This window comes from Leopardus geoffroyi, chromosome X (genome assembly GCF_018350155.1).
Source record: "Leopardus geoffroyi isolate Oge1 chromosome X, O.geoffroyi_Oge1_pat1.0, whole genome shotgun sequence".
In the NCBI taxonomy this organism is placed as follows: Eukaryota; Metazoa; Chordata; class Mammalia; order Carnivora; family Felidae; genus Leopardus; species Leopardus geoffroyi.
The window spans coordinates 56,137,549-56,161,123 of record NC_059343.1 but is presented as its reverse complement, the minus strand read 5'-3'; positions in this window follow the sequence as shown (position 1 = coordinate 56,161,123).

The following is a 23,575-nucleotide window of genomic DNA, read 5'->3' as shown; positions in this document are numbered from 1 at the left end:
TCCTGGTCGGACCCCAACAGGCGTACCCACGTGCTAATGTCTCCCCCTACTGGTCTTCTGTAGCACTGTGGGGACCTGGGACAAACTGGAAGCTCCAACCTGGGAGCCTGTCACACACAAACCTAGCACATGATTTGAACACAAGACTTGGGACAGGCTTAGTGGCCTTGGCAAGAACTGCGGCCCAGTATGTGGAGGAAGGGAAACCATTAGGAGGAAGATCTAGGTTTGGGTTGGCTTTGGGATTGCCAAGGATATACTGTCTTTGCTGATACTTTATAGAGATAATTAGGTGAGCAACATTCCCCAAATTCTCTACAATTTACACAGTTTTGTGTCATATCACTTAAGTAGGGGTTTCTCACTGGATCCTATGATGCTCCCTTTGGCTGTAGGGTGAAACTGTATTTGGAGGGAAATAAGGGAGAAGCTAGGCCACTTCTACTTTTAGGGACAGGGCCTGGAAGGTAAGAGGGATCTGGGTGGACAGGGTCGAGGAGGAACTATGTCAGGTCTCTCGACTGACAGCTGGACCCCTTATTGGGGTGTGAACAAGGAGAAATGAGAACAAGGTACAAGGGCACACCAATAGTCTGGCTTAGAGACTTGGATCCCTTGAAATGTGCATGCACCTGAGTATGGAAAGAAGCGTGTTGCTTCCTGAGTGCCTACTCTGTGCCAAGAATCATGTTAGATGGCTTTTCTCTCATAGTCTGATGAGATAAGTTTCACTCCCCCCATTTCAGATAAGAAGGAAGATAAGGCTCAGGGAAGAGAAGTAGCTCCACTGAGCTCATCGATGGCAGAAGCAGGATTTCCCCCAGGCTTATTTGTCTCCAAAGCCTATATTGACTTGACAAATTTTCAGCTGCTCCTTGCCTACTTGCTTACTTAATACATTCCTGGTTAAAAGCTGGTTCATGCTTGGAAGGCAGCAGCCTTCAGGATGGCCAGGAGTCTACTCTTCATTCCCAGGTTGCTAGGCCTGGGAAAGTTCATCTGTGTTCCTGGCCACATCTCCAAGTTCCCACCTAAAATTGCCACCACCAACCCCAGAACCAGCCTCAGATTCTGCTGCTAACATGCCCAATGCCCCTTGGAAGGCAAACCCAAGACCAGGAGGGGAATAGGGGAGATGAGGCTATGGTCCCAGACTTGGGAAACCTGGGAAGACAGAAGTAACTTCTGAGTGTGCCAACACCTAATTATGGCTGGAGAGAGCAGCAGAGGAAAGAGGAGAAGACTCTTTATGTCTAGGCCTGCTCTACATGCTGATCACCCCTGGTCACAGCACAACCTTTCTGCCTCAACCCGTCCCCTCCAGTTATAGGGTCCTCAGTAGCCGGGCTGGACCTACTCTCTGCCACAGCCAGGGCCAGTGACTTCAAGCCCTCACATCCTGCCCCACCCTAGCAGGGCCTCAGATGTAATGATTCAGGCCCCTAAAGTCAGGAAAAATTACTCCCCAAGGGAGCCTGAGAAGAAGTTGGAATGTGTGGAGCATGTGGACCCTCTCTTATCCAAGCCCTCCCTACTCCAGTGGCAGTTGCACCCCTCCCCACGCCTCCCAGATCAGTGTCACCAAACATTCACACACACACACACACACACACACACACACACACACACACCCTTGGGATTCAAGTCCACCAGTGCTTCCTGAGCACTGACGTTGTGCTAGCTACCCTGGTGACCCAAAGAAAAGCCCCACCAGCCCTGTCTTCAAGGAGCTCCAAGCACACCAAAATCAGCACGTGGGGACCTCCCAGATCCAGGGATGATGAAGAACTTCTGAAAACTTCAGGAAACCTCAGACATCATGCAGTCCCCAGAAAGTTTCCATCAGTTCCTTCTGAGCCCAGCTTCCCACACCCACCGGAGGCACGAGGTATAAACTTCAGAGCCCCAGATTTCACTGCTTATCAGCTGTGTTTCCTTGGGCAAGTCAGTGAACTCATTTATAATTTGGAGATCATCCCTCCTTCACAGAAATGTGGTGAGGGGTGAATAAGATAATGTGTACATCAAGGGCTTAGCATCATGCCTGGCCCACCATGGTTCACTATATGGAAACTCATTCTTCCACAGAGATACCCTCATTCCTAGTCACACAAGTTCTCCCTTTTGTCTGTTCACACATTTCATGTACACATGCACAGTTTGTAGCCCCTCTTGTATATTCACACACAGGTACATACATATTCATACAAGAATACTTGGTGTTTCTCACCTATCAATTCATGCAGTGCCAGGTGACAGGATTGATTCCTGCTCCTGTGGAACTTAGATTCTCGCCCCCACATTTTCTCATGTCACTGTTGCATATACATGCATGAACACACACACACACACACACACACACACACACACAAACACCCTCAATTTCTGTGGCCCTTGCCCTTGACCTCTCCTTGCCTGCTTGTACTCTGAGACGAGAAGTGAACTAACTCACCTAAGGCCACACCGCCAAGAAGTAGGAAAGTCAGGATTCTAACCTAGGCCATTTAGCTACACAACTTGTGTTGTAACTGATGACTCTCATGAATCTACACTGATATCCCAAGGCTCTGGAAAGGAGTGTGTGCCAAGGGGTGGGCCTTGCACACCAAAGGGTTAGAGAACAGGCCTAGGGCAATGTGAGCTGGGACAACCCAGTAAGCCTAGCAGCCCTCTCTTATATCTACAGTCATCCCCAGCTTGCCCTAGGTCTCCTGTCTGTCCCCTCAAAGATCCATAGCTTCTGCACATACCCTCCTCACAGACACACACAGCTATTCCCTACAGGGAGAGAGAGAGAGCTCCATATCTTGAACACCCAGTGTATGCCAGGCACTGTGGCTGGTTACTTTCACCTTTGGTGCTATATTATACATCCCTGAAGTAGATATTTATGGGCCTATTCTAGAGATGAGAAAAACTGAGGTTCCAGGTTCCAACTGTCTACATCCTCTACCCCTGCCAACCTCAGCTTGCAAGGCCCTCTCTTGCCTGGCTGGCTCATTTCCACCATCCATTTCTCTCCTGTTCTTCCCTCTGCCATCATGGCTCCCCTAGCTGAGATTTGCTGGGGTCTGTGTTGGACCCAGCTGTCCTCCTTCCCCCACAAATACCTTGCTTTTCCCAAATCACTCTATCTCTGGGTTAGTCTCAGGGCAAACCCAGGGTGGGGCCTGAGCCCTCCCACTGTTCCTCCTTCCCTCCCCTGGATGCACCACACCCCAGGACTAGGTCAGATCAAGCCCCAGGTAGGTAAACCTTGCAAGTCTAGTTTCACTGCAGCCATGACAATTTTAAGTGGCTGGTGAAGGAGTGGGTGGTCCCCAAGGCCCAAGGTTCAACCAGACTCTCAACCCCTAGCCCCTCCCAAGTCCTGCCCCAACTTCATGCCTGATTTACAGGTGTTTGTACTGAGATCACCTTGATCTTCTAGGTGTCAGCCTGGTCCCTGCTTAAGCTATCAGCACTATACTAGGGATAGGAGGAGCCCCTCTTCTTGAGATGGTCCTGCTCCCCTCCCTCTCACTCTCTTTATCCCTTCCTTATTCCACTTCACCCTACCCTAGACTTCTAGAAATCTGTCCCAAACCCTCAGGCCCCATACAGGCAAATGACCTATCCCCTGTCCCTGAAAAAAGCCTACAACAGGGCATCTGAGAGACAGAACATGGCTAGGTGTGGCAGAGTAGGTAGCACAAGGCTCTGACTGCAGCTGGGACCCTGGGTTCCTTAGAAGCCTCCTCTTTGGACATCCCTGCCCTCCTGTGTCACTGATCTGGACTCAGCTTCCTCTAGCCATCCCTCCTGTTCTCAGCTCTCTAGCCCAGCAGGGGGCAGTCTAAGAGAGAAATCCCACAACACTCCAACCCAGCCCTCCTGTTGTTCTCTCACTCCTGGTAACCTATAGAGTGTGCAAAGCAAGGCTGGGCCATTCATCACTGTCAAGGTCTGAGGAATTTGGAGGAGGAGAAGCAGTAGCTGTCTCCACCTTGTCACTGACCCTAGCCTAGCTTCCCATCTCAGAAGCCCCGTAGGCCTGGGGGAGGATAATGCTGGCTGGAGAAATAGCATCTTTACCCAGTCCTGCTCCTGGATCCTTAGAGAACACATTGGACATGCCAGGCCTCTTAAACACAGGGAATAAAGTACCCTTGGAGGAACATCCCAAACAGAGCAAACATTTGAACAACCCAAGGAGCACAGGGAAGGGTAGCTGCTTCCTCATCTCTCCAGCCCTCCTAGCTCTAACCTCTCACCAGCCTGTGAGCTAACTTCCTATATTCCACCCTACCATGAAGGCTAAAGAATCAGGCCCTGGACTTTCTTGGCTGATAAACACAGGCCTACTGGTGGAGAGTCCATGAGCCCCCGAGGGCATCCTGAGGATAGATAAGGGGCTGGACCCAGCTGCCCAGATAATGACTGGCAGATATATGGCACCCAGGCCCACCAGCCTCAAGCTGCCCCTTAGCCAACCCAGCCAGTATTTCTGACATTGAAACCTCCCCTCCCCACTCACAACTTAGCCCAAACTTGGCTTAGAGACCTTCCTTCCTATCTACAGTTAGGAGGGCCCCAGTGCCTGGGCTCAGTGTACCTCCCAGTGAGGGCCCAGTTTCCTTCTAAGCCGTTAGTCTGCACCTAGCCTCCCCCATCTTGCCCCCACCATGCCTCCACCTCCCCAGAGGGCTGCCTAACTTGGGGTTGGGGTAAGACCTCAATTACAGAACCACCCGGCATCTTCCTTACAGGAAGCCACCTTCTCAGGGGAACATGAATTTCCTTGGCCTGGCTTGTTTTTCTTTTACAGACCCTCCCTAGGACACAAAGTAGAGCCTATAGCAGCACCTAATCTCAAGAGGAATTTTCTTCCTTGGGCTGGTGTCCTAGGAAGATGTGGGGAAGTCAGGAAGCTGAAGGCTTCTGAACTAAGAGTGCCACAGGGGATTAGGGCTCTGAAGACATAGGAGAGAGAAGATAGGATTTCAGATTTGGGGAAATGAGGCTGTTAAATCACAGGGATAGAGTCCTTAAGGAAATACTTCCCTCTCCCTGGTAGCCTCCCTATTCCTCAATCTCTGTCGACCTCCAGTGGCCAGCCCAGTATTTGCATTCCAAATGCTGACTTAGCACTAAACCTGGCCACTTACAGCCCAACAGGAAGTAGGGGACACTGCCAGCTTTGGGTACTGGCCTGGGCTGAGCTAAGCCAAGAACATCCTTTCTTCTCCTCCCCATCTTCCCTTTCAGTACTGTAAATCCAATCTCTCCAGGCCTATATCAGCACCCAGCTCCTCTGGGCAGCTTTCCTGGAAGGTTCTAGAAAACAAGTCTGTTTCTTCCTTTGAACTCCATATCATGACTGTACTTCCTATGATTGGCACTTGAATTGCCATTATTTGTATACCTCCTAGCTCTCCCACTACATACTAACCTGGGGCAGAAATCACTGACTGCTTCTCCTTTATCTTCTACGTGAAGCCAAGCATAAGAATGGGCATACAGGAGGTGTGCAGTGTTAATGTTGATGATGTTGATGATGATGGTGGTGGTAGTGGTGATGTGGTGATATTGGTGACAGCTGCCATCTACTGAGTACCTAATACATTCCACACACTTTGTATTCATTTTCTCATTCAAAAGTCATTTTACATACAGACCAGGAAACTGGCGTTATGAGAAGCCAATTGACTTAAATAATGCCTTACATCTAGTAAGACTGGCAGACTCCAAGGCTTGATGTGGGTCTCTCTGGCTCCAAACTATAGGTATCCCCATCTCCTACATGCCATACACTGTCTTTATCCCTGGAAGGGACATGGGGATGACTATGATTTAGTCCCTGACAACATGGCATGATATGGGCCACAGCAAAGATGATATGCTCCACAGAGCATGGAGGAACTAGCTCTACATCTTTCCAATTTTTCTCTAGTTTGCTCATTTGACAGAACAGATTGCCAAGCCCAGATGGGAACTCTCCCAGGTCCCATCACACAAGGAGACTTCTAAAGACAGTGAGGGCTTGACAAAGTCAAGAATCTAGCAGCACAGAGGAAGAGTCCATCAGAGATTGCTGTCAGTAGAATAAATACCCAGACCCTCCCATGAACAACATGGGTCTGTTAAATTCACAAGCACTGCTGGGACTTCTATAGGAGCCTGGCAGGTGCTGGAATCTGAGGTTTAAAGAGATGAGAGAGATATGTGACTTACTTCCCCTCTCTCCATGCTGAGCCCAGTTAGCTAACAGTGCCAGGCCAACAAGCACTATTGAGTAGAGCACCCATTGATCTGAACCTGAGCCATTTGCCTTTCTCCAGCCTGGTGACCTTAGAGGAAACCCACTCTCGCCCTCTCTCTTTCCCCAAGTAAACTCTTCATCTGAGACTCTTTCAGTCACTCTATTTTTAGTAGTCCTTGGTGCAAAGAGTACCTGTTTGAGTTGGAAAGGAAAAAAGCCCATTTTGGGGGGTCAGAGGTGGTTCAAACTACCCTTTCCTTGCCTGCCCCACTACTAGGGTTCTAACAAGGCCGTGGCTTAGAGTTGACAGCCTTGGAAAGTAGGATGCTTAGTTTCCCAGGCACATTCTACAAGGGGCAGAACTTGCAGGTTTCATGCTGGACTTTCCATGGACAGTTTATTAAGGGATTTCTATGGCCAAAGTGGCTGAGTGGTAACACCTGCTTTTAAAAATGCCCAGTCTGAAATGACCAGAGCCAAGAAATAAAGCACAGGCCTTGCCTCTGAAATCTATTTTTCCCCCCTCACATTTGTGCAAAACACAAGTGCTTCCTGTAAGAAATCTCAGCCCTGCTAGCAGGGCCTCCCAGGGCCACTGCTGGGCAGAAGCACTGTGATCATCCTCTAGAAGTGTATGTGCCCTCACCAGGCAACCCACCTTCCATCAGCAGCAAACAACCTCATTTCCAGCCTTAGCTGATTGCTAAGACTTATGGGTGTGCATGTACCCCACCACACAGGATGTTTGCACTCCAGGAGCTCATTAGGGAAGTTGGACTCACACACTGCCACCTAGCACATAGCAAAACTTATACTTCCGGAAATAATGACTCCAGGAGCCTTGACTGAAGGCATGCAGCCTAGCAATCTATCCTGGCACCCTAAATGATCCCAGGGATGAAATCAAACCCCAGGTCAGTGGTGCTAAAATGGGAATTGTGGGGACACACATCATCACACACAAATCAACAGACCACCATGGATGGGGTAATGGTGTCACACAGTATTGGGTGGCCTAATGGCGTTCACCATGAGGGAATGGGAGCCCAAATCATAGAGCTGTTGTGAGGGTTAAATGGATGATATATGTGAAATATTTATACAGCATGCACCATAGATGTGTTAGCCTTATTAATTGTCTTTTTGCCCTCTTCAAATATTTATTAGCCAATTTGTATTTCTTCTCAGCTTTACATATTCCTCTCCTTTGCCTTTGTGGTTTTCTTCTTATTAACTTGTAAGAATAATTTTTCTGTTAAGAATACTAAGTATTTGGGGTGCCTGGGTGGTGCAGTTGGTTGAGCATCCGACTCTTGATCTTGGCTCAGGTCATGATCTCACAGTTCATGAGTTTGAGCCCCACGTCGGGATGTGTGCTGATGGTGTGGAGCCTGCTTAAGATTCTGTCTTTCCTTCTTTCTGCCCCTCCCCCCACCTCTCAAAATAAATAAATAAACTTAAAAAAAAAGAATATCAATTATTTGTTGAAACTCTCTTGGACTTGGACCCCAAATTATTTTTATTATGTTTTTGATTTTCAGATTATTCCTTATTACAGCTTTGTTGAGAAATATTTTAGAAACCATAAAATTCACTCCTTTAAAATGTACAAATCAGTACATTTTAGTATATTTGTATAGTTGTGAAAACATCATTATTATCTAATTTCACAACACTTAATCATGCCCCAAGTACCATATCCATTAGCACCCATTCCCCACTCCCCATTCCTTTCTCCCCCCAGCCCCTGGCAACTAATAATCTATTTTCTGTCTTGGTGGATTTGCCTATTCTAAACATTTCATATAAATGGAATCATACAATATGCCATATTTCATGACTGGCTTCTTTCATGTAGCCAGTTTTTGAGGTTTGTCAATGTTGTAGTACATTGCCACATAATATTTCATTGCATGGATATACCACACAATTTTTTGGCATTCATCAGTTGAACATTTGGGTTGTTTCTACTCTTTAGATACTATGAATAATGCTGCTATGAACATTCGTGCACAAAATTTTGTGTAGACATATATTTACATTTTTCTTGCTTACATATACCTGGAAGTGGAATTGCTGAGTTATGTGGTAATTCTATAACTGTTTTAGGAACTGCCATATTGTTTTCTGAAGCAACTGTACCATTTTACATTCTCACCAACAATATATAAAGGTTTCAATTTCTCCACATCCTCCTCAACATTTATTTCCTTTCTTTGTGATTACAGTTATCTTAGTGGGTGTGAAGTGGTATCTCACTGTGGTTTTGATTTCTCTGATAACTGGCGATGTTGAGAACATTTTCATGTGCTTAAAGCACATTTTTGTTATTTTGATGAAGTACAATTTATCATTTTTTTCTTTTGTTGCTTATGTTTTTGGCATCACATCAAGAAACCACTGTATGACCCAAGGTCTCAAAGATTTACTCCCAAATTACTTCTAAGAGTTTTATAGTTTTACATCTTACATTTAGATTGATCCATTTTGAGTTCATTTTAGTGTTTGGTATGTATTAGGGTTCCAACCTCATTTTTTTTTTCTGGATATTCAGGTATCCTAGCACTTTTGTTGAAAAGACTTTCATTTATTTATTTTTATTTAGATTCAATTTGGTTACTATATAGTGTAGTATTTGTTTCAGGAGTAGAATTTAGTGGTTCATTATTTGCATACAACACCCAGTGCTCATCCCAACAAGTGCGTTCTTCAATGCCCATCACTCATTAAGCCATCCCAGCTACCTCCCCTCCATCAACCTTCAGTTTGTTTTCTGTATTTAAGAGTCTTTTATGGTTTGCCTCCCTCTCTGTTTTTATTTTATTTTTCCTCACCTTCCCCATGTTCATCTGTTTTGTTTCTTAAATTCCACATTAGAGTGAAATAATATATTTACCTTTCTCTGATTTATTTCACTTAGCGTAATACACTCTAACCATGTTGTTGTGTTATGCCCAGAATTCATGATCCCCAAAGACCACTAGGGAGCCGAGTCCAATGCAAAAGCAAAAGAGCCTTTATTCGAGCTAGCTCGAGCTCAATCCCCCACCTGCACCGACGCAGCGGTGAGATACCAGGGAGAGAGAGCGAGTTTCGAAAGCACAAAGGTTTTATAGGGGTCTAGGGGCAGTTGGTGAGGTAATGGCTGTGGCCTCAGCCGATTGGCTCGGAAAGGGTCGTGGCCTCGGCCGACTGGCTGGGGAAGGGTCGGGAGTCCTGTTACGCAGGTCGCTGGGCATGTTTTGATCAGGAAGTTTGAACGGGTGAGCAGGAGGTTACTCAAGGGGAGGAGGCGAGGTCTGAGGTTTCTGCGATTTTCCCAGAAAAGGGGTCATGTTGGGGACATAGTCACTCAAGGTGGAGAACACAGAACAAGATGGAGTCGGCCGGCGTAGGCCCGCCCTTTCAGTTGCAAATGGCAAGATTTCATTCTTTGTGATCCTTTAGTAATATTCATGTACATATGAATATATGTATTGTATGTATGTATATATTTATATATATGTATATTCACCACTTTATCTTTATCCATTCATCAGCCGATGGACATTTGGGCTCTTTCCATAGTTTGGCTATTGTTGATAGCACTGCTATAAACATTGGGGTGCATGTGCCCCTTCAATTCAACATTTTTGTATACTTTGGATAAGTACCTAGTAGTGCAATTGCTGGGTCATAGGGTAGTTCTATTCTATTTTTAACTTTTTTAGGAGCCTCAATACTGTTTTCCAGAGTGGATGTATCAGTTTACATTCCCAACAACAGTGCAAAAGAGTTCCCCTTTCTCCACATCCTTGCCAACATCTGTTGTTTCCTGAGTTGTTAATTTTAGCCATCTGACAAGTGTGAGGTGGTATCTCATTGTAGTTTTGATTTGCAGTTCTCTGATGACAAGTGATGTTGAGCATCTTGAAAAGACTTTTCTTTTGCCATTCAGTTTTCCTGGCACCCTTGCTGAAAATCAATTGACCATACATGTGAATATTTATTTTATCATATCCCATTGATCTGTATGTTTATTCTTGTGCCCATATGATACTGTCTTGATTACTATAGCTTTGTAGTAAGTTTTGAAGTTGGAAAGCATGAATCTTCTAACTTTGTTTCTCTCTTTCAATATTGTTTTGCTTATTCAGGGTCCATAGCATTTCATATAGATTTTAGGATCTGCTTGTCAAATCTGCAAAACAAAGCCAGCTGGGATTTTCATAGGGATTCCACTGAAACTATACATCAATTTAAGAATTAAATTTACAATATTAAGTTTTCCATTAAGTTATAAACACAGAGTATGACTTTCCACCTATTTAGGTCTTCTTTAATTTCTGACAATAACACTTTGTGGTTTTCAGACTATAAGTCTTTCACTTCTTTTGTTAACTTTACTAGTATTTTATTCTTTTGATGTTATCATAAATGAGATTATTTTTTAAATTTTATTTCAGATTGTTCATTGATGGTATATAGAAATACACATTTTTGTACATCGATCTTGTATCCTGCAACTTTGTTTAATTCATTTGTTACTTTTATAGGGTTTCAGTAGATTTGTTATGCTTTTTTATACATAAGATTATGTACTCTGTAAATAGAGATAAGTATTTACTTTTTCTTTTGTTATCTAGATATCTTTTATTTATTTTTCTTTCCATATTTCCTTGGCTAGAGCCTCCAGTAAAATGTTGAAAAGAAGTGGCAAAAGCAGACATCCTTGTCTTCTTTCTGAACTTCGGGAAGAATTCAATCTTTCACCATTAAATAGGACGTTAATTGTGAGTTTTATTGGTAGATGCCCTTTATCTGGTTGAAAATAGTTCCCTTCTCATCCTAGTTTATTGAGTTCTGTGTATTTTATTTATTATGAAAGGATAATAAATTTTATCAAGCACTTCTTGTGTATCTATAGAGAAGATCATGTAGTTTTTGTCCTTAATTAATATGGGTGTTAAATAAACCTTTTATTCCAGGAGGAAATTCCACTGGTTTATAGTGCTTAATCATTTTTATTTATATGTTACTGGATATGGTTTGGTCCATTGTTTTCTTATGATGTCTTTGTCTAGTTCTAATATCAGTAACATTTATTCCATTGGGTGAGTTACAAAGTATTCCCTTCTTGTATTAGGATTCTACAAAGAAATAGAACCAATATTGTATATTTACTAATTGACTTATTCACTTATGCAGTCATGAAGGCTGGCATGCCCAAAATCTGCAGAGCTGGTGTCCCAATTCAAAAGCCTTCAAGAAGGAAGAGATGATGTTCTAGTTTGAAGGCTGGCAGGTAGGAAAATTCTTTTATTGGGGATAAAATCAAGTAATATTGGGGAGATAAGCCCTTTATTCTATTTAGGCCTTCAAGTGATTAGATGAGGTCCACCCACATTATGGAAGGCAATCTGCTTTACTCAGTCTAATGATTTAAATGTTAATCTCATCCAGAAACACCTTCACAGACATTCCCAGAATAATGTTTGACCAAATATCTAGGCACTCCATGACCCAATAAAGCTGGCACATAAAACTATCTGTCACAAGCCTACCCTTTATCAGTTTGGCACCCATATTCATCTTCTTAAACCATATTTAAACTCCAAATAAAGACAACAATGAGGTTATTGACAATTCCACCAGCACGATAAAATTATCCTGCTACAACCAAAAGCACACTAACACCTTTCCCAGATGAAGGGGTGAAGTCCTTGAGTGATATTTACTCTCACCATGATATCCTCATAACTTAAATAATATGATGTAAATTTATAATACTGATACTCAAATCTTCCTCTACCTTTCTCTTGTCATTGAATTTAGAATGCACCCAGATAATCCAAGATGCTCTCTTCATCTCAAGCTCATTAACTTACTCACACTTGCAGAGATAGATTCTTTTTCCAAATAAGGTAACATTTGTAGTTTACATAGTCTTAGGGCATGGACATATATTTTTGGTGGCTACCATTCAGGCCAGTACAGTGGATAAAGGGATGGAGGGAATGGGGTGAAGAGCAAGGTTCAGAGAAGGTATAAGGAGGGACTGTCATGTTGTGTTTGACTCAGGGACCTTCATCACCATCACAAACATTTATTGTGTGATTACATGTACCAAGCTCCATGCTAAGTCCTTTATGTACATTATATCATTAAAGTGGTCCAACCCTCTGAGTTGTTACTTTTACTATCCCCATTTGCCAAGGAGGAAGCTGTGGTACAAACAAGTTAAGCAACTTGACCATGCTCACATAGCCAGGAAATGGTGAGCCTGCTTACTAGCCGTCTGACTTCAAATCCAGTATCCCTAATCACAATGCTGAGCTTCCCCCTCAGCCAGGCCTGGGAATTGGGATTCAAGGCACTTGCCATGGTTTTATAAGCATCTTCATATGATTTTTGGGAGCCTGGGCTCTGAGATTGAGTAGGCTTGAGTTTCCATTCTTTCTCTGTCCCTTATTACTTATGTGATCTCCCTGAGCTTCTGTTGGCCCTATGATAAACTGGGGAGAAATCATTTACTCATGCCCACAATGTGCCAAGAAAATACACAATTTACACATTGCCCACAATGTGCCAAGAAAATAACACTTACCTATCAGGAAGCTGTGCAGATCAAAGAGTTCATGTGTATAAATATTCTGGCACATACTATAGGTTTAGCAAATAGTGGCTATTATTATTGTTGTATAGTTACAGTTTTTTGAGAAAGAGAGAAAGACATAGGGGGAAATGACCAAGAGGTCTTACATTTGGAGTGAGACCAGATGGAGTTCCCAAGACCTAGGCTGATTCAAATGCCAGGAAGGCAATAGTACAGTCAGGCAGAGAAAAGCTAGGATCCTTGGCTGGGCTCTGGAGACTGACAGGAGGGCTACAGAATGTCATATCAGCTTGAATTTACATTAGGTGAACACATGAGGGCGTGTGCTCCTCACAACAGGTGGGCTCAGAGACTCCCAGAGAAGCCCCAGCCTCTGGCTCCCTTGTTTCCATCTCTAGGGCAACAAGCCCAGGCCCTGTGACTGAGAAGGAGGCTGATGGAGGGAGAGTGGAGGCATAGGAGTTTAACAGGGTCTTCTCTGGTGCACAAAAGACACCTTATATTGACCCACTGAAAGGAATAAAAAGGAAAGTAGAACTGGTTCAGCATGTTTGGGGGTTGAGTGGAGAGGGAAGAGGTCACAATACAGAGGGTTGAAATTACCTCTTAGCCTCCAGGCTAGGCAGGTAAACAACATCAGTCTATTACACACACACACACACACACACACACACACACACACATGCACATACACACACGTATGCACACACACAGAAATTATGAGGGAGTCCCAGATTTAGGGAGGGGAGCATGAGTGAGGCATGAGAATGACCAGCCAGGAGCGTTTTGAGTTACACTAGATCTCAGTCTTCATGTTATAATTTTGAAAAATAAAGACAGTAAAGCTTCATGTCTCTATAAGGTTAGCATGTGGACAAAGCTAAGCTGATAGTTGTAGTGAGAAAGATCTGATGAAATCAAGCCTGTTCTGAGGTTAGGAATCTCAAAGAAGTTCTAGACTGAATAATATGGTTTAAACTTCAGAATTAGGGAAGCAAGGAATGGTAGCAATATGCACCAGCTTTAGAGTTAGGCACATTCACTGCACACTTGCTAGCACTGTGGCCTTGGGCAAATTTATAAACTCTTTAATTTGTTCCATCTTTCAAATAGGCATAATAATAATAGTACTACTAGATAAGAGTTAAGTAAGATACTGGGTATAGAAGTATCTGGCACACAGCACATGCCTAGAAAATGCTGGTTCGGCAGCTATCCATAAGGGAGTCTTGAAAAATAACTTCAGTATGAAGTTTTGGGGACCTTGAGGCAGGTTGTTCTACTTGGGATCAGTAACCTACTGTTGGAAGATAAAACCTATGTAGGATTGGACCTTGTCTAGATAACTTTAGGAACCTTCCACCCCTGAGCAAGGCATTGTGGGAGGTACAAAAAGATCTAGTTCTCATCAGTCAAGTCCCAGCTCAATTGGCACCTCCTTGGAGAAATTTCTCCAACCATCCTGACTAAACTAGTGCCACTCCCCCAACCCTAGTCATTGCCTAGGCCTCTGTCTTGTTTTATTTTCTTTATAACAGTTATCACAGGATGAAATTACCATTTTCCTTATGTGCTTACTTTCTGGCACGCACACACACAAAAACTCAGTAAAATTTGTTGCTGTGTTGTATAAGAAATGGACCCTAGCATCAAAGACCTTATGATACAGCTGTAAGAGTAACTGAGGGCTCATGTGCCAAGGTCAGGAGCTTACTTCCCCCCAAGAGGTATGAGTTCTAGGAATTGTTGGGTCTTGAGTGAGGCTTTGAAGGATGAATAACATTTGAAAAAGTGGAGATAAGTAAGGAAAGAGGAGTTAATGAATGACAACAGCAACAGCAGTTCTCATTTTCTGAACACCACCATGTTAACATACCTGGTTCTCAGACCTGCAGCAGAGCAGTGAGTAAGCCAGAAGAGACTCTGGCTCTGAAATGGCACTCACATCACAGTGAGAGGAGACAGGATCCTTTCAGGTAGTAATCAATACTATGGAAAGGAAAATGGAGACAGAGGTGGGTGGGTTTCCTTTAGAGGTAGCCATCAGGGGGACTTTGAAAAGGCCATGTCTGAGCTAAGATCAGAATGGCTTAAAAAAATCAGGCACACAAATTCCAGTCCACTGTTCTATGCACAAGGTTCATTTCTCCTGCATTCACCTCTTCTCTTTCTCTGTCATCCTCTGATCTTTCCCCAGAGCTTTTTTTTTTTTTTTTTTTTTTTGCTTCTTCTGGCCATTCTCTACTCCTTTTATTATAAATCAATCCAGGCTTTCAAAGCCTCTTTCAATTTTCCTTTATTTAGTACCAATTAAACAACACAAAAAGCTCCAAATCAATCCAGAAAACTCAAGCCTCTTAGAAGGAGGAAGAGAATGGGTAAAGACAGTGAATCCTCATGCCTGATTTTTCCCTGTCACACTAGTGATATCAAAATAAAAATAGCAATCTCTCAGGGATGCTGCAGGGATTGTCTTACCTAGTACATAGTAGGTACTTAGAACATGTTAATTCTCTTCTCTTCCATCCTCCTTGATATTTTCAAGCACTAAGTGTCTATTTTTGTTATATGTTCATCATAGGATAAGTGAAAGACCTTGTAAAGTAGAGGAAAAGGAAAGAATAGCAATCACTTTCACAAATTGCCCATAGCTCAAGGTTAACAACTATTTAAATTTTTGGTGTATTTTTTGTAGGATTTTCCCAGGTTTCCTTCTTTAAAAAAACAGATTTACTGAGATATACTTTGGCTACCATGAAGTCCACCTTTTTGAAGTGTGCAATATAATTTCTTAGCATATTCCCAAAGTTGTGTGATAATCATCACTATCTAATTTTAGAACATTTCACCACCCCACAAAGAAACTTTGCACTCATTAACAGTCACTTCCATTTACCCCCACCTCCTGGCCAGTCCTAACTAACCATTAATTTACTTTCTGTCTTTATAGACCTACCTATTCTGAAATTTTTATAAAAATGAAGTCTCTTGTGTCTGGCTTTACTTAGCATGATTTCAAGGTTCATCCATGTTGTACTATATATTGATAATTCATTCCTCTGTATGGCCCAATAATATTTTGTTGCATGGATCGCACATTTTGTTTATACATTCTTCAGTTGATAAACACTTGGGTTATTTCCATTTTTGACTGTTATGAATAATGCTACTGTTCAGTTTTTATGCAGGTACATATTTTCATTTTTCTTGAATATTGGATATACCTAGAATTGAACTTTCTGGGTCATGTGGTAACTGTTTAACATTTTGAGGAACTACCAGACTATCAGTGTTTCTTCATAGTTATGGTAATGCTGTAACACAACCACGTGTACTAGCTTTCTGAGACGTTCTTATTCTTTTCCCCTAGTTTCTTAGTAAAATTTATTTTTTCAAGTGTCCTTTTAAAAAATGCATTTGAGAACCATATTATCCTCTCAAAAGATGCAGAGAAAGCATTTGACAAAATACAGCATTCTTTTTTTTTTGATAAAAACCCTCAAGAAAGTAAGATAGAAGGATCATACCTCAAGATCATAAAAGCCATTATGAATGACCCAACACTACTATCATCCTCAATGGGGAAAAACTGAGAGCTTTCCCCCTAAGGTCAGGAACAAAACAGGGATGTCCACTCTCGACACTGTTATTCAACATAGTATTGGAAGTCTTAGCCTCTGCAATCAGACAACACAAAGAAGTAAAAGGCATCCAAATCGGCCAGGAGGAGGTCAAACTTTCACTCTTCACAGATGACATGATACTCTATATGGAAAACCCAAAAGATTCCACCAAAAAACTGCTAGAACTGATCCATGAATTCAGCAAAGTTGCAGGATATAAAATCAATGCACAGAAATCGGTTGCATTCCTATACACCAACAGTGAAGCAACAGAAAGAGAAATCAAGGAATCGACCCCATTTACAGTTGCACAAAAAAACATAAAATACCTAAGAATAAATCTAACCAAAGACGTGAAAAATCTATACACTTAAAACTATAGAAAGCTTATGAAAGAGACTGAAGAAGATGCCAAAAAATGGAAAAAGATTCCATGCTCCTGGGTAGGAAGAACAAATATTGTTAAAATGTCGATACTACCCAAAGCAATCTACATATTCAATGCAATCCTTATCAAAGTAACACCAGCATTCTTCACAGAGCTAGAACAAATAATCTTAAAATTTGTATGGAACCAGAAAAGACCCGAATAGCCAAAGCAATCTTGAAAAAGAAAACCAGGGAGCCTGGGTGGCTCAGTCGGTTGAGCGTCCAACTTCAATTCAGGTCATGATCTCGCAGTCTTGTGATTTTGAGTGTCTCATCAGGCTCTGTGCTGACAGCTCAGAGCCTGGAGCCTGCTTTGGATTCTGTGTCTCCCTCTCTCTCTGCCCCTCCCCCACTCATGCTCTGTCTCTCTGTCTCTGTCAAAAATAAACATTAAAAAGTTTTTTAAAAAAAGAAAAGAAAACCAAAGCAGGAGGCATCACAATCCCAGACTTCAAGCTATACTACAAAGCTGTAATCATTAAGACAGTATGATACTGGCACAAGAACAGACACTCAGATCAATGGAACAGAATAGAGAACCCAGAAATGGACCCACAAACGTATGGCCAACTAATCTTTGACAAAGCAGGAAAGAATATCCAATGAAATAAAGACAGTCTCTTTAGCAAGTGGTGCTGGGAAAACTGGACAGTGGCATGCAGAAGAATGAACCTGGACCACTTTCTTACACCATACACAAAAATAAATTCAAAATGGATGAAAGACCTCAATGTAAGACAAGAAGCCATCAAAATCTTCGAGGAGAAAGCAGGCAAAAACCTCTTTGATCTTGGCCACAGCAACTTCTTACTCAACACGTCTCTGGAGGCAAGGGAAACAAAAGCAAAAATGAACTACTGGGACCTCACCAAAATAAAAAGCTTCTGCACAGCAAAGGAAACAATCAGCAAAACTAAAAGGCAACCGACAGAATGGGAGAAGATATTTGAAAATGACATATCAGGTAAAAGGTTAGTGTCCAAACTCTATAAAGAACTTATCAAACTCAACACCCAAAAGACAAATAATCCAGTGAAGAAATGGGCAAAAGACATGAATAGACACTTCTCCAAGGAAGACATCCAGATGGCCAACTGACACATGAAAAAATGCTCAACATCACCCATCATCAGGGAAATACAAATCAAAACCACAATGAGATACCACCTCACACCTGTGAGAATGGCTAACATTAACAACTCAGGCAACAACAGATGTTGGCAAGGATGCGGAGAAAGAGGATCTCTTTTGCATTGTTGGTGGGAGTGCAAGCTGGTGCAGCCACTCTGGAAAACAGTATGGAGGTTCCTCAAAAAACGAAAAATAGAACTACCCTATGACCCAGCAATTGCACTACTAGGTATTTATCCAAGGGATACAGGTGTGCTGTTTTGAAGGGACATATGCACCCCCATGTTTATAGCAGCACTATCAACAATAGCCAAAATATGGAAGGACCCCAAATGTCCATCGATGGATGAATGGATAAAGAAAATGTGGTATATATATACAATGGAGTATTACTTAGCAATCAATAAGAATGAAATCTTGCCATTTGCAACTACGTGGATGGAACTGGAGGGTATTATGTTAAGTGAAATTAGTCAGAGAAAGACAAAAATCATATGACTTCACTCATATGAGGACTTTAAGAGACAAAACAAATGAACATAAGGGAAAGGAAACAAAAATAATATAAAAACAGGGAGGGGGACAAAACAGAAGAGACTCATATATATGGAGAACAAACTGAAGGTGGCTGGAGGGGTTGAGGGAGGGGGGATGGGCTAAATGGGTAAAGGGCATTAAGGAATCTATTCCTGAAATCATTGTTTCACTATATGCTAACTAATTTGGACGTAAATTTTAAAAAATAAAATAATAAAATTTAAAAAATGCATTTGAGTCAATAAGGAATGGGCTAAGCCCTAGGAATACAAACATAAATAAAAGCTAGTCATTCCTGTCAATTAACCTACATTCCAGTGGGGAAAGCAAACACATCAAGTTCAATCCCATGTGGTCTGTACTATAGTAAAGAGAGATTTACAAACTATTGAAAGAGCTCAGAGTAAAGGGAGCAAAACTTCCTGTGGGGTGCTAGGGAAGTCTTCCTGGGGGAGGTGACATTTGCAGAGTCTGAAAAGATGAATATGGGTTCATCAGGTCGATGAGTCAGAAGGGGAGGAGGAGGAGAAGAATGCCAAGCAGAGGCAACAAAGTGTGAAAAAAGCATAAAAACATGAAAGGAAATGGCACCCAAGATGCTACAAATAGATTGGTGTGATCAGAATCCCAAGGCAGTTATGATGCTGATAATGTAGGTTAGGGCCAGATTTTGAAGGGCTTTGAATGACATGTAAAGAATGCATAATATAACCTGTATCATTGGAGAGACTCAGAAAAATTTAAGGCCAACAGTAGGCATGGTTAAAATTACAGAGTTTAAAAAATATTTTTAAATCAAAATATTACACATGTATATGGTTAAAAATCAAGGAGCAGAAGTGTTTATTATAACGACCAGCATTCCCTTGCTCCCTTTTTCCTATGTCAGACTCTCTCCTCTTTTGTTTCTCCTGGTAATTAGTTCCTTCATTTATTCCTAATGATAATATACATAAACTGCTATTTCTTGATCTATCAATTTTAGATACAACCTCCCTACTTTTGTTTTTGTGGTATACATGTTATTTTTGTATATTGTACTCCTATCTATGTACTCCCATCTTTCAATGGACACTATGCCATTTTACATTTCTATCAGCAATGTTTAAGAGTTTCAATCACTCCTTTACTTTTCTGTGTAGCTTTAGACAATATACTTGTACCTGTATTTCTTGTTTATCAAGTCTAGATAGTATCTCTTGACTCTCCATTCTGTGAGATAAGGATATTAGTGGCCCTGCTTTTCCTTACTGCTTTTCTTTCTACAACCCATTTTCTATCACCTGTATTTTTAATTTTGCATTTTCAAGATTGATATTTGCATTCTGCTCTATAAGCATAATTAAATCTTCCATGATTTCTCTATACATTGATTCAAAATGTTGAAAATAAACAATGGTTGCCCTAATTATTGTGACTTCATATATTTTGTTCCTTTTGCAGCCAAGTAGTTTAGTATGCTCCCATTTCCCTTTCTTTTACAGCTTTTTGTGTATTCTGCTGTAGTTCGATTGAGGATTCTGTATATGTCTGTTGGGTCTAATTGGTTTATAATATTAAGTTTTCTATCCCCTTATTTATCTTTTATCTGGTGGTTCTATCCATTATTGAAAGTGGGATATTAGAGTTTCCAAAAATTACTGTAGAAACATTTATTCCTCTCTTTAATTCTGTCCATTTTTGTTTCATATATTTGGGGATCTGAGTTCACTCACATATGCCATTCAGATGGTCTCGACACCACATCACTATCTCAAGGCTATGTCCTTGGGACACCTTATAGGGGCACTAAAGGCAAGCAGAATGCACATTCAAGGTCAGAGGAGTGGGTGAGGAGCCCTGGTTCAGCTCATGGTTCAACCGCTGGTCATGTCTTATCCATGACATCCCCTAACAATAACCTTAGATTTGGCAGTGGATCTTTGTGGAAGACACAAAAACACAAGAAAAACAATTAAAATAGATAAATTTGAAGTTATCAAAATGAAAATATTTTATTATATAAAAGACATCAAGAGAGTGAAAAAACAATCCCAGGATGGAGGAAATATTTTCAGATCACAGGGGACTTATATATAGTATATATAAACAACTCTTAAAACCTGATAACAAATAGGCAATTCAATTTTTAAAAATGGGCAAAATATCTGAGTAGACATTTCTCCAAAGAAGATATACAAATATCTAATAATTACATGAAAAGTTTCTCAAAATCATTAGTCAACAGTCCAAACCACAATGAGATACCACTTCACAACTACTAGGATGGCTATAATCAAAAAGTCAGATAATAACAAGTGTTGCTGAAGATGTGGAGAAATCAGAACCCTCATATATTGATTGATGGAATGTAAAATGGTGCAGCCACTTTGGAAAACAGTCTGGCAGTTCCTTGAATGGTTAAACATTGAGCTACCACATGACCCAGCAATTCCAATCCTAGGCATATACTCAAAAGAAATAAAAACACATATTCACACAAAAACTTGTTTATGAATGTTTATAGCAGCATTATTAATAATAGCCAAAAGGTAGAAACAACCCAAATATCTATCAACTGATGAATAGGTAAATTAAATATGCTATATCTATACAGTGAAAATTTATTTCACAATAAAAAGAAATAAAATTCAGACACATACTACAACACAGATTCACCTTGAAAACATTACATTAAATGAAAGAAGCCAGTCATACAAGGCCATGTATTATAGGAGTCCAATTATATGAAACGTCTGTAGTAGGCAAAAATACAGATACTCCTGGTTGCCAGGAGTTGGAGAAAAGGAGGAAGGGGGAATGACTGGTAATACAGATGCAAGATTTCTTTTTGAGGTTGTGAAAATGTTTTATCACCACAGTCAATAGTTGCACATACACTAAAAACCATTGCATTGTATACTCACTAATGGATGAATTGTATAGTATATGAAGTATATCTCAATAAAGCTATTCATTTAAAAAAGCTCCACTTAGACAATTTTAAAAAGAAGCTGTGATCCACTCAGTCCAACTCAATTAGTGGAAGTTTCATGTATAGAGCAATAAGGAAATGAATATGGGACTTGAAGAGACAGAACCTTTGAATAATCTGGCCTCATGGAGGCTGGAACTGGATTCTAAGCTACTTCAGAGACTTCTGCAGCAGGAGTTTAAATTTTCACTCTTAGCTTCTCTTTTCATTCTTTCTGATCCAATTTTCAGTGTTGGGTGCTTGATGATTTTTCTCCAGTTCTCATATCAGAATTCCTTTTGCATAGAATTTTCTGCCAGACCACCTTTAAAGCAGCACCAAGTGGACTGCCCTCTGGTTAGATAGCTAACTTGATTCAACTAATCATGTTCACCTCTTCTCCACCTCACTAAATTCAATTACTTGCTCTTCTCTCCTTTGCTCTCAGAGTACTCTGAGCCTCTCTCTATTATAGTCCTAAGCCTCTTGGATTCTGGCCAGTAAGTATGCATTTCTCTCTCAGGAACCTGGTCCAATTCTTCCCTGCTTCTCCCAGGGCATCTAGCACAATCAGGCACAATATGCACACAAAGTCAAAATGCATTCAACACTAATGATAATAGCATTTATCAAGTGTTTACAATATGGCAGGCATTGAGATATTTTCATACATCAACTCATTTAATTTTCACATCAACTTTATAGGGTAAATACTATTATTATCCCCATAATACTGTTGAGGAAATTGTGACTTTAGAGAAGTTAAGTATCTTACCCAAGATCACACATCTAGTAAGTGGTAGAGCTAAGAATTCTCAAGCCTAAGTCTTGAGAATTTTTGAATTACATGAAATCCAGAGGACTAATAGTGATGACAGTGAACCAAGCGTCAGAGAGTTCTTTGCAGGCTGGAATAATGAGTTGAGATGGACAAGGTAAAAAATTATAGCACCAAATGTAACCTGCAACTAGCTCCACACCTCACCCCCTAATTCAACTACACAAGTCTAAGAAAGGGAAGATGGATCTTAGCAGCAGTGAATTTGGAAGCTTTTTGAATTTGCCCCCTTCCCTTTATTCCCTTTATTTTTATATTTATTTTTATTTTTTTTAATTTTTTTCAATATCTGAAATTTATTGTCAAATTGGTTTCCATACAACACCCAGTGCTCATCCCAAAAGGTGCCCTCCTCAATACCCATCACCCACCCTCCCCTCCCTCCTACCCCCCATCAACCCTCAGTTTGTTCTCAGTTTTTAACAGTCTCCTATGCTTTGACTCTCTCCCACTCTAACCTCTTTTTTTTTTTCCTTCCCCTCCCCCATGGGTTTCTATTAAGTTTCTCAGGATCCACATAAGAGTGAAACCATATGGTATCTGTCTTTCTCTGTATGGTTTATTTCACTTAGCCCTTTATTCCCTTTAATCCACCATTTGCCAGGTAAGGCTGCAGTCACTTCCACGTATGCCCTCCTCTCCATTCTCACTGACTGTCTTAGTCTGAGATACTAACATCCCTTCCTTAGCCCACAGAAAAAGTCTCTTAGATGACCTTGCCTCAAGCCACCACTTTCTCCACACCTAGGGTGAATCTAAAACCCTATCTGGAAGACTTCCCCTTCAAGACTCCCTATCTCTCCCCTTACTAAAATGTAAGCCCTTGAGGTAAAGGCCAGATCTTGTTTATCTTTTTGTTTCTCCCCAACATAACCAAAACATACACACAGGCACACACACACACACACACACACACACACACACACACACGTGCGATGTGCTCAGTGCAGTGCCTGCTGTGATGAATACTTCTTAAATATCCTGGGTCTACCAAAGAGATATTTAAGTTTCTTCACTAAGGATGGTACACAAATGAGGAGAAAGGGCACCTCTTACTATCTGATGAGGCAATATCCTTTCCCTCTTTGCCATGGGTCATCAGCCGCGTTCTCTGGCACATATAAACCCATCTGATAACCAATTACTGAAATCATCCAAAGGTTCATCCAAGGTCCAGGCATATGTGGATGGCTAGAGAAGTTTGGATGTTTCTACCTCTCAGCAAAAG